This window comes from Magnolia sinica, chromosome 13 (assembly GCF_029962835.1).
Source record: "Magnolia sinica isolate HGM2019 chromosome 13, MsV1, whole genome shotgun sequence".
Classification (NCBI taxonomy): domain Eukaryota; kingdom Viridiplantae; phylum Streptophyta; class Magnoliopsida; order Magnoliales; family Magnoliaceae; genus Magnolia; species Magnolia sinica.
The window spans coordinates 62,482,976-62,494,740 of record NC_080585.1 but is presented as its reverse complement, the minus strand read 5'-3'; the positions used below and the strand labels follow the sequence as shown (position 1 = coordinate 62,494,740).

General features: G+C 41.5%; 1 pseudogene; it reads left to right on the top strand.

Moving 5' to 3' along the window:
* Positions 1-6,797: 6,797 nt before the first annotated feature.
* LOC131224296 (uncharacterized) lies at positions 6,798-9,053 on the top strand (annotated as a pseudogene).
* Positions 9,054-11,765: the final 2,712 nt, after the last annotated feature.

Genomic DNA, 11,765 nt, shown 5'->3' with positions numbered 1-11,765 from the left:
CTTGTGTTTGCTATGATTATTTGTCATGTATGTATGCTAGATGCATGTATGATAACTCCTTGATAAAAGGAATTGTCTAAGTGCATGTATTTCAACATGCGTCATGTATGTTGTCCCATGTATGCTAAGTGTTTGTAGAAATGCATGAATGATCTAAGTGTAACTGATTACACTAAATGCGGGCGTTGAGAAGTGATTCTCAATACTCCTATGGATGCGCATGATTTCCTTTATGCAGTTACTTTCCAAGTTATTTAAATTCAAGCATCTCCTATGCTTACATTTATGTTAAGTTGATATTCTTCAGATGTGCATGTACCATGATTTGAGTTGTTGATCCATTACTGTTTTACTTTCCATATGATTATCTGTAGTAGTGTAATGTGTTTGGGACTATGCCTTAGTCCAGGAAATCGGTAATTGACCCTATGAATCGTGGTTGAGATTGCTTTCGCCACGTAGGACGTTTTAGACGAACACGAGCCGTATTAGAGTTGGCGGCAGTGGTTTGGCCACGCGGAGTGTTTGCGCACTCTATGTCGCTCAATTCAACGTGCGCTCGTGCTAGTCGAGTTCGTCAAGTAACCCGATTGTCCAATGTACGTTAACCATGTATGAACGCTACTGCTTGAATCTAGGGTACCGAACTTACCAGTGAAATCCTAATAACCATGGTACCTGATCCGCTAAGACTCATGAGCCGGACATGGTGGTATGGGACACCGTGGTCGAGCTGTCGGCCTACGCTGGGGTGACGAGCCTCCCCATAGTGACCAGTGAGCAACTAAACTCGTGAGCCGATTATGGTGGTATGGGACACTATATTCGCGCTGTCGGCTTACATTGATTGGTGACGAGCCATTTGTGGTGACCTCGAGCATACCTGGATACCGCAAGGAGGTGACGAGCCGATCTGTGGTAGTAAAGGCATGAAAGGCGTGCATTGATTGGTGACGAGCCCTTTGCTACGACCTCAACTATATGATCGTATGAGATATCTAGGATTGACGACCCTAGTATGGATCACTGTTTGGATGGTGATATGAGGAAGGTATCTTAGCTTCCCAATCCTGTTATGTGAAATGGACTAATAACAACTTGGTAATCATATCCATGCACCGCATTTGCATGTGCTTTGTAGATGTGGCGCACTTTGAGGCGATGTCATGCGTAACGTAAGATGAAGACGCTGAGGGTGTACGCGTGAGGGCATGCATCATTTTGCATTCATACCTGCATTAACAAGAGTACTTAGGATTTGTTTAATTGTCCTGCTTTATCATTACTATTTGATTGAACTGATAACATGTTAACCAGTGCCTTATTGTTCCACTAAGTTGATCACTCACTCCCACGTTTCTGGGGCGGTGTTACACACCCACCAGACTCTGTCTTAGGCTCTGATGTTGCAGATGTGGATGCGACGTCTGAGGCAGAGCGGGAGCTGGAGACGACGAGGCTGCTTTCTCCTATATGCAGTTTTCAGACGGGTTCTAGCGAGCTTTGGTCTGTTGCGCGGGATCTCTGGGATTATATTTTGGGAACTGAAATGATGTATTTGATACTTAAATTTTGTTAAATAACACTTTTACACGATCTGGCTTGTATATGAAATTCAGGGTTTTACACTTGTACACATTTTACTATAAGTCTTCCGCTTGCTTTATTCACTTATCCCTGAATCATATATGTGTTTTGGCTTAATCTATTCCATGTTTTATGCACTAATACAGTCAACATACATTCATCATTAAATATGTTGCATAAATGATGTTTTGGAACTCGGGAGCTGAGTTATGCTCGACCCCCGAATTTCAGGGCGTTACATAAGCTGCTATGCCTTATACTTTCACTATGTGTCCTAGGAACTTCACTTCCTCTTCCCATAACTCTCTTCGTCATCTTAGCATACAACTGATTTTCTTTCAGGGTGTTCAAGACTGTGCGTAGGTGTTGTTCGTGCTCTTCCCGGCTCTTTCAAGTAGACTAAGATATCGTCGATGAACGCAATTATAAACCGATCCAAGTACGACACGAATATCTAGTTCATCAGGTCTATAAGTACGACTAAGGCATTGGTGAGGCCAAAAGATATTACCAAGAACTCGTAGTGCCCATAACGAGTTCTGAATGCCGTCTTAGGGATATCCTCATCCCTGATCCTCAACTGATGGTACCCTGATCGCAGATTGATCTTAGAGAAATATTCGGCACCCTTAAGTTGATCAAACAAGTCATCGATGCATGACAAAGGGTACTTGTTCTTTATCATCACTTCGTTGAGTCTCCGGTAATCAATATAAAGACGCATCGACTTGTCCTTGTTCTTCACGAAAAGGACTAGCGCCTCAACGCTAGGGCGGATGAACCCTTGGGATAGCAACACATCTATTTGTCTCCTCAGCTCCCCCATCTCACAAGGAGGCATGTGAAACAGAGGCAGTGATATGGGGGTGGTCCCTGGCTTGAGGCCTATACAGAAATCTACTGCTTACCTAAGGGCAGTCCATGTATTTCTTAAAACACCTCGGGGAAGTCTTACACTACTGGTACTAGATTGATGGTTGCTTCAATTATCTCTAGTTCGCCTAGAGCCAGTAAACTTTTGAACATCTCGCACCTACCCCTCCCCTTCATGGTGAAGCAGGCCTGTCCGGGAACGGATATAGTGACTGTCTTGTCGCAACAGTCCATGACTATTTATGCTAACGTCAGCCAATCCATCCCAAGGATGACGTCAAGCCTCTTAGGTGATGACACGGAATCCAGGAGGGATGGATAGGGAAGAGAGTCTCATATATACCCCAGCACTCCTAGCGCAACCCGTAGAGCTGGACTTGGAATCAAGAGCGGAAGCGATTCCGTTGCCTCATACAGCTCATATGGAAAGGACTTCGTTCGTTGAGGCACAGACAAGGGGCTTTAACGCTAGATGCATGGGAGCAAATGATTTCTTTGCTAAGCCAGTAGTAAGCCTTCATGCGGTAGTAGCAGCCACCACGGAGACAATAGTTAAGGCATTGAATTATAGACCTCACGTTTCAGCTTCTCACCCAGTAGTAGGAAAGGAGATTGACGTATTTAAGAGGTTTCAGAAGATGTGACCCTCAACCTTCTCCGGGACGATTGATCCCATCATAGTTAAGCATTGGTTGAAGTGTATGTTGAAGCTGATGGAGCCCTTGGGATGTTCGGATGCTCAAAAGGTGACACTTGCCACCTTCACACTAGAAGGGGAAGTAGACAAATCGTAGGATTCGACCTGTAGGCTCACACCAGCAGGTTACCTATGGACATGGAAGGGATTCCAGACTAAGTTCAATGAGAAGTATTTTCTAGAGTCATTCCATGATGAGAAAGTTTCACAATTCTTCAAGCTCGAACAAGGAAATATGACGGTCTCTCAGCATGAAGCCCTCTTTACCAAAATTTCTCGATATTTTCCTACCATCGTAAGTGAGGAGAAGGTCAGATTAAGGAAATTCAGGGATGGTTTACGCCCAGGAATAAGGTCAAAATTATGCTGCTTCGATTTTTCCCAGTATGCGCAAGTGATAGATAAGGCCACTCGGGTGGAGAAGGATATTGACCAGATGATGAATGCATGGACTCCATTTAGAGGCTCGGGTAATCGAGTCAGGCCTACGCCCCCTAACCTCCTTATGGTAGAGAAGCAAGCTAAGGTTTCTTCTCATCCACCTATGCATTGTGGTTATTGTGAGAAGACGGGACATACAACCAAATTCTGTTTCAAAAGGGCACGAGATGAGGGCAGCAAGCCTAGGCCACAAACGACTCAATCTCATCCACCTCATTCAGTGTTTAGGCCACCAGTCAGCAACTGATCTCAGTTTCAGAGGCCAACAGCTCCGCCACAGAACAGAACTCCTGTTGGTTGCGTGTTCGCTATATCTACTGAGGATCGGAATGAGGACGCTCCACGAGTTGTCCAAGGTATGGCTTACATTAAGAATATTCCAGTATTTGTTCTATTCGATTCAGGTTCCACCATATCTCTTATAAATTCATCCATAGAAAAATAGTTAGACCTAAAGATGATTTGTCTATAAAGACTTTTGGTCATAGCATCTCCAATGGGAGGACTCGTAGAAGTTGCAAAATATTGCCCTACGTGCTTAGTCATATTGGGAGACCATGAAACACGTCTAAATTTGGTTGTTATGAATATTAAGTAGTTCAATATCATTATTGGTATGGACTGGCTTACCCAAGCTCATGCAATATTAGACTGTCATGCCCAGATGATAATAGTAACATTACCTGGGCAATCACCCTTTACAATACAAGGAAGGCATCAATTCGAGATCTACAAAGGTTTACGGGCCCTGTAAGAGGCTAAATCGGCAGAGATTACGATCGACCAGATGCTAGTGGCTGGTGAATTCCCAAAATTGTTTCGAGAAATACCGAGATTACCGTCAGGAAGAGAGGTAGATTTTACCATTGACCTCCTACCTGGTACCACCCCAATATCTATGGCTCAGTATAGAATACAACCATGTGAGATGGAAGAATTAAGGATGCAGATTGATGAATTATTAGGGCAAGGTTTCATCCACCCTAGTGTATCTCCATGGGGCGCACTTGTATTATTCATGAAGAAGGATGGATCGCAGCGTCTTTGTATCGAATACAGGAGGTTGAATCAGGCTACGGTGAAGAACAAGTATCCCCTACCCCATATCGATGACTTATTCAATCAGCTCAAAGGTGCCAAATATTTCTTGAAGATTGATTTAAGGTCTGGGTATCATCAGTTGAAAGTCAAAGAAGAGGACATTCTTAAAATAGCATTTCGCACCAGATATGGGCATTATGAATTTTTAGTGATGCCATTCAGACACACTAATCACCTGCAGTATTTATGGACTGGTGAATCAGATCTTTATGCAATATCTTGATTGATTCATCATAGTCTTCATCGACGACATCCTGGTTTACTCCAAGAGTCATGAGGAGCACGAGGAGCACTTGAGAACCGTTTTGAAGACCCTTCAGGAAAGGCAGTTATATGCAAAATTATCAAAATGTGACTTTTGGAAGGAAAAAGTAAAGTTCTTGGGTCATGTGGTGAAGGAGGAAGGTATCGCAGTTAATCCAGCCAAGGTCGAATCAGTAGTGAAATGGGAATGACCTGATACTATCACCGAAGTCAGGAGATTTTTGGGAATGGCTGGATATTATCGGCGGTTCATAAAAGAATTCTCTCGTATCGATCGACCCCTAACTCAACTGATAGAGAAGAATGTGAAATTCAAGTTGAATGATGAAGTAGAGGCATCTTTTCAAGAGCTTAAGAAAAGACTCACCACAGCCCCCGTGCTTACACTTCTAAAAGAAGAGGCTAAATACGTGGTATACAGTGACGCTTCACAGACAGGGCTAGGATGTGTACTCATGCAGAATGAGAAGGCGATTGCTTATGCTTCCAGACAACTGAAGAAACATGAAGAAAATTATCCTACCCATGATCTGGAGCTTGCCGCCATAGTCTTCGCCTTGAAGATTTGGAGGCATTACCTATATGGGGAAGAATTTGAATTATTCTACAATCACAAGAGCCTGAAGTATATCTTCACTCAAAACGATCTAAACATGCGGCAGCATCGATGGATGGAAACATTGAAGGATTTCAAATTTGAAGTATCCTATCATCCTAGCAAGGCAAACATTGTAGCAGATGCTTTGAGTCGGAAGAAGAACCATGAAATTATGGCTGGCCTCATGAGAAGGGAAGGGGAAATGTTGGATTTCATTTAGGGCTATGGTGCATAATTTTCTTTCAATGAACTGAGTATATTAGTAGCTTCATTAGTCATAGAACCAACATTGATTCATCGAATCATTGAATCTCAAGAACAGGATGAATCACTGGAGAAGTTGAAGTAGAGGTGCGAAAGTGAAGGAATGCAGGACTGGCATATTAGCTCGGATGGCGGCCTGAGATATCGGGGCCGTATTTGTGCACCAAAAGTGCCTGAATTGAAGCAGACAATACTGGATGAAGCACATAAATCCTATTTCACCGTTCACTGTGGTAGTACAAAGATGTATCGGGATGTCAGACGTCAGTACTGGTGGGAAAATATGAAGCGTGATATTGCAGAATACATTGCAAAGTGCCTCACTTGCCAGCAAGTAAAGGCAAAACACCACAAGCCACAAGGCCCCCTATAGCCATTACCCCTTGCCGAATGGAAGTGGGAATGCATCAGCATTAACTTCATCTCAGGACTCCCAAAGACACGTAGGAATAATAACTCCGTTTGGGTGGTAGTTGACAGACTACCAAGTCAGCTCGGTTCCTCCCTATACGCGTGAATAATTCAGTTGATGGCTTAGCTAAGTTGTATATCCAGGAGATTGTTCGTGCTTATGGCATTCCATGGGAAATCATGTCTGATCGTGACACCAGGTTTAACTCCACCTTCTAGAGAAGGCTGCAAGAAGAACTAGGCACCGAATTGAAATTTAGCACGACATTTCACCCTAAGACAGAAGATCAAACTAAAAGGGTAAATCAAGTGCTAGAAGACATGTTGAGAGCATATATGCTTGACTTCAAGGGCAGTTGGGATGAGCACATCCATCTTACAGAATTCGCATATAACAACAGTTTTCAAACTAGCATTGGCATGACATCGTTCGAAGCTCTAGACGGACGACCTCGTCGAGCACCGCACTGCTGGACTAAAGTTTGAAAGAAGAGTTTACTAGGACCAGAGATAGTCCATGTGATGACAGAAAAGATAGACATAATCCGAAGATACCTACGTATGGCTCAAAGCAGGCAGAAGAGTTATGTAGACAATCGTAGGCGGGATCTAGAATTTGCAGATGGGGATCACGTATTCTTGAAGGTCTCTCCTATGAAGGGCATTATGCGATTCGAGAAGAAAGGAAAGTGGTCCCCTCAATTCATTGGGCCTTTTGAAATCATGGGTAGAGTCAGAGCCGTTGCCTACCGTCTCGCTCTACCACCAAAGTTCACCAACGTTCATAATGTTTTCCACATATCTATGTTGAAGAAATATGAACCTGATGCATCTCATATCATCAGTTGGGAGAAGGTGGAACTAAACAATGACACTAGCTACATCGAAGCCCCAGTTCGCATACTGGATCGCAAGGAGAAAATCCTACGCTCAAAGACCATTCCATTAGTGAGGTCCTTTGGTCACGTCATGGAGTGGAGGAAGCAACATGGGAGTGCCAAGAAGAAATGAAAGAGAAGTACCCACACCTTTTTAAAACCCCACTCAAGTACAGTTTTAAGGACGAAATTTCTTTTAGGAGGGGAGATTGGAACAACTCATGCTTTAATCTCAATTTATATATATATATATATAATAAGAAGAAGAAATTGTAGTAGCTAGCATCTTTAGACATTAAGCAATGAGATCAACCCACCTAACAACATAAATCTGTCAAACCCTTCACCAAAAATACTTGAACAGGCCCTTCAAGAGATCTGACGGTGCAGATTTCTCAGATCATCATGTGGGCCCCACTTTAAAATCATGCTCGTGCATAGATCCATGTCACCTGCTATGTATGGGAATGAGTATTGGGTCAAATAAGGTCTGACCCAACAAAACCTAAGAAAATTGGTATTTTCCCACTTTTCCTGTCGAGCTCGGATTTAAACGAACTCGTTCGTTCGTCATCTTGAAATGGCCCACCATTAGGGACCATTGGAGCTCGTCTCGCCAGATCTGAACCATTCATCATGCTCAGCAGGGACCACCGACCATAACCCTGATCGAACATGGGACCAAGAGGATCGACAGAATGCTCAAACTAAGGAGCTGCGTGTGCGACTTAACACAACCTCTGGGATGAGACCTCCTTGATCACGCATCTAGCTGGAAATCCGGGCAGCCATATAGCCCTGAGATCACTACCATATCCACCGTGTATATCCCAATCATCACCCCATTTTTGAAAATTCCACGGTGTCCGTAAAAAAGGCAGAAGGAATAACTACCATTTCGGGTTGGAGAAATCTCGACCCTTCTTCACCATTTAGAAGCTTCTCTCGAGGGATCCTGAGCGTAGAACTTAGGGCAGTGCGAAAATCTCGTAACAAAATGAGATTTTGATGAGATGTCACAACAGCATGAGTCATCACCATTTTCAAAATAGAGATGAAATCAATTGTCCTTACTCACTGTTGAGTGGACCCCACATGCGTCCCAAAAGTCATTTGGACCATCCAAATGGCCCAGATCGTTGGATCATCCAACTAGTGTAAAACTGCTATGGCCAATGGGTCATCTTCCCCAATTTAATTGCTTATGACACATCTCATGAGGTGGGTCCTTTCTCTAATCCAAGACGTTCATTGTGTGGCCCACCCCACCTAAAGCTCACCAGGAATGATCGCATAGATCCATGCATACGATCAGATGATTACAAGGACATGATGATGGGTTTTCTCGGCCTCCTTATGTTAAGATTGCACTAATCCCTACGATTAGCCATGGAAATATCTATAAAAGGAAAGGCTATAAATAGTTGGGATTTAGGGCATTTTTCAAGGAGGATAAAGAAAGAGAAAGAAAGAGATAAGGGGGGAGAGAGAGAGAGAGAGAGTGAAGCTAGCCATTGGAGTGAGTTACGAACCTCTGTCGTAACTCGACTCAGTCCTTATATTATGTGAGTCAGTAATGGGTCTGACTTGTTCCTTTGCTGAGAGAGAGAGAGAGAGAGAGAGAGAGAGAGAGGAAGTTCCTTCTACCTTAACAGCCAGCTCCATCCGAGATTCCTATCTCGGCCAGTTGCAGAACCGCTGACTTAGCATCGAATCAGCCCTTCAGAAAACTAACCAGACTCGCTTGATCAGTTAGCTCTATCAATGTCTATCTGTCATGGATAGGAAAGGTCCAACCTACCCGAAGACATTCTCAATCAACATGCCACAGAAGGTAACTAATTGCTGCTCAAACCGAGTTTTAACTCTAAACTGTTAGTGAGTAAATTGCTCATGAACTCAATCAAACTTGGTATTGCAGGATGGAGTTTTGAGTTAGCAAAATAATTCCGAATCTACTCTACACCACCAATTGTATCGGACGTTACTCAGGTATAAGACTCAACTCGTTTGCCTACGTTAGAAGCTATCTCAACTCAGTGGCGAGTTGACTCACCCAGTTCCCTAATCAGACTGGAATCTTACCTGACGTTGGCTGAGTATTTTGGGACATTGCTGGATAAATAATCGGTTGCTTTAACCGGCAGTTTCTCCCGAACTCTCAACTCAACTAGCTTATTGGGTAGCGATCTCAACCGAGTCACGAGCAATCCATACATGTAATGGGAACAAGAACTAATTGATTATGGTTTTAATTTTAAGATTTATAAACCCACTAGCATATAATTAGACAAGGAAGACCTTCACCTAAGGTGAGGAACATCCCCCATTGTTTCTTTCATTCTTAGATTTCCATGGTAGCATAAACCTCAAATGTAGAAAATTCTAGAAAAATCATAAATTCTAATTTCATTCCTCTTATTCCTAGTTGTGTTGATTTTCATGAAGTAACTCTTTTAATCATTATTTCACAAATTCTATATTCATTAATCATGTGTATGAAGTATTGTCTTATAATTTCCATTCCACATTTATGATTGTTTGCCTATGGGTACATCTCTACTATACATGACAAGAAATGGAAATTTTCATAGTAAGTTATCTATAAATTGTGTAGTGAAGAATTAGTTTCATTGCTTTCTATATTCTCCAATTTCCAATTTAGTTGACTCTATCATGTGGGTAGATCTTAGAATATAGTGAATGAGAATTTGATTCTAAGTAGTAAACAAAGTGATGTTTGGAATCCCATCTTTCATAATTATTATTGATTAACCATCGGACTAAAATTTCTCTTCTTATCTCTACATTATGGATATATTTCTAATGATACAACTTGAGCCTTGCAACTCTTGTTTCATCATACATTGTGAGTTGTATAAAGAATGTACATTGGACGTCTTTTTAAGGAATGAAGAAGGACTCTTAAATAATACAAATGATATGATCCCACTTGGGAATTTACATGACACTTAGTGAGACCTCCTTTGAGTTTAAAGAAATTATAGAAATCTATATTGAACTCATGGATGGATGCTTAATCTCTTGTTAAGAATCTTATAACCTGATGACATATACAATTTGAAAAGCATTCTCGTCCAATCAAAGAAATGTACACAAATGTCATGGTACATAATATCCACGCATGACATGTGAGCTTTACCGAGTGTTCATCGTAAGTCATATCCCATTGGGTTTGCTAAAGGTTCTATTACCTAAGTTTGACCATCAGGATATGTGCATTTTCACCACTATGGGCCGCTCACCCTTTACATGAGGCTTTCCGGGTATAGAACCTCCTCGGGTGTATCCTGAGTATTTTTCCAGGAGGTTAGATATCCTTGGGCGCAATCACCTACATGGTCTTTTCCAGGTAGTCTGTCTACCGCGGGTGACCTTTTCTTTTTGACAGCTAGATGTGCATCCTCAGATTTGTGACTCGAGCATAAATTCATACTCAGTCCTAAAGGGAGGGGGTGTGAATAGGACTATGCTAAATACAAATAAATGCAGATAGTAGAAATAAATAGCAACCGCAAATGCTCTAGTCTTGAGAGGTTGAGACAAACGTTGTTCTAAGGACAACCTTACACCAAAAACCAAGTTTTATGTAGGACAACCTGATTTCTAGAACTTCAGTAAGTATCAAAAACTCAAACTGCTATATAGGTAAAAGAAACAAATCTAGCTATTACAACATTCACCACAAGTACATAAAAGAGATACAAGCATTCACACACATATAACAAATATAACATCCTCCACAATCCAAGAATTATAGTGGTTCGTGTGTGTACACCAATTGTTCGTAAACAGCCACACAACTACTCCACTCCTAATATCCACACCCACAGGATATTGGCTTTCACTAAGAAAGAAGGTTTTCCAAGGTTCACCTTAAAACCTTTACAGACGTGTTTTTCAATGGGCTAACACAATTAAAAAAAAAAACTCCATGTTGAGATTTTCTTGGCTGATCTCAGTCAAAACCACAAATAGAGATTTTTTTAGCTGAATCTCACAAACCAAATACAAAAAACTGAAAACAATACTTATTTGAAGAATGTTCTTCGATGTAGCCAGTTTAACTGCTTCTTTGTAGATGAAGATGTTCAATGTTCAATCTCACAAATGAAGGGGTTCTGTGTCTAGATCAATTTTAAATTAAATCCAACCTTTAGCTACCCGGATTCAATTTCTTAGATCTCAAAAAGGGTTAAAGCAAAAAACCCTTTTATATTAGAATGAAATCAAGAGATCAAGAAATTAAGAAACCAAAAAGCTATATAAAATAAATTTTCAATACCTCACGATAGCTTCACAATAGTGGAGACTAATCTCTCAGAGTGGTGGCTTGAATTGGCTTGGAATGAATTATAAAATCTAAGAAATGTCCTCATTTATAGGCTGCAATTCGGTTTCCTCGACTGGTCTAAGGTTCGTGTAATGCCCCGGATTTCGAGGGTCGAGCAAAGCTCTACTCCGAAGATCCAATGCATCACTTTTGCAACATGGATAATAATGTTTAGATGTCAATATCAATGCATTAAATATGAGTGGGATTATACTAAAACAATATATCATACTCCAAATATAATTAAATTGAGTAAGCGAAAGACTGAAACATATATATATCTGAACAGGTACATGT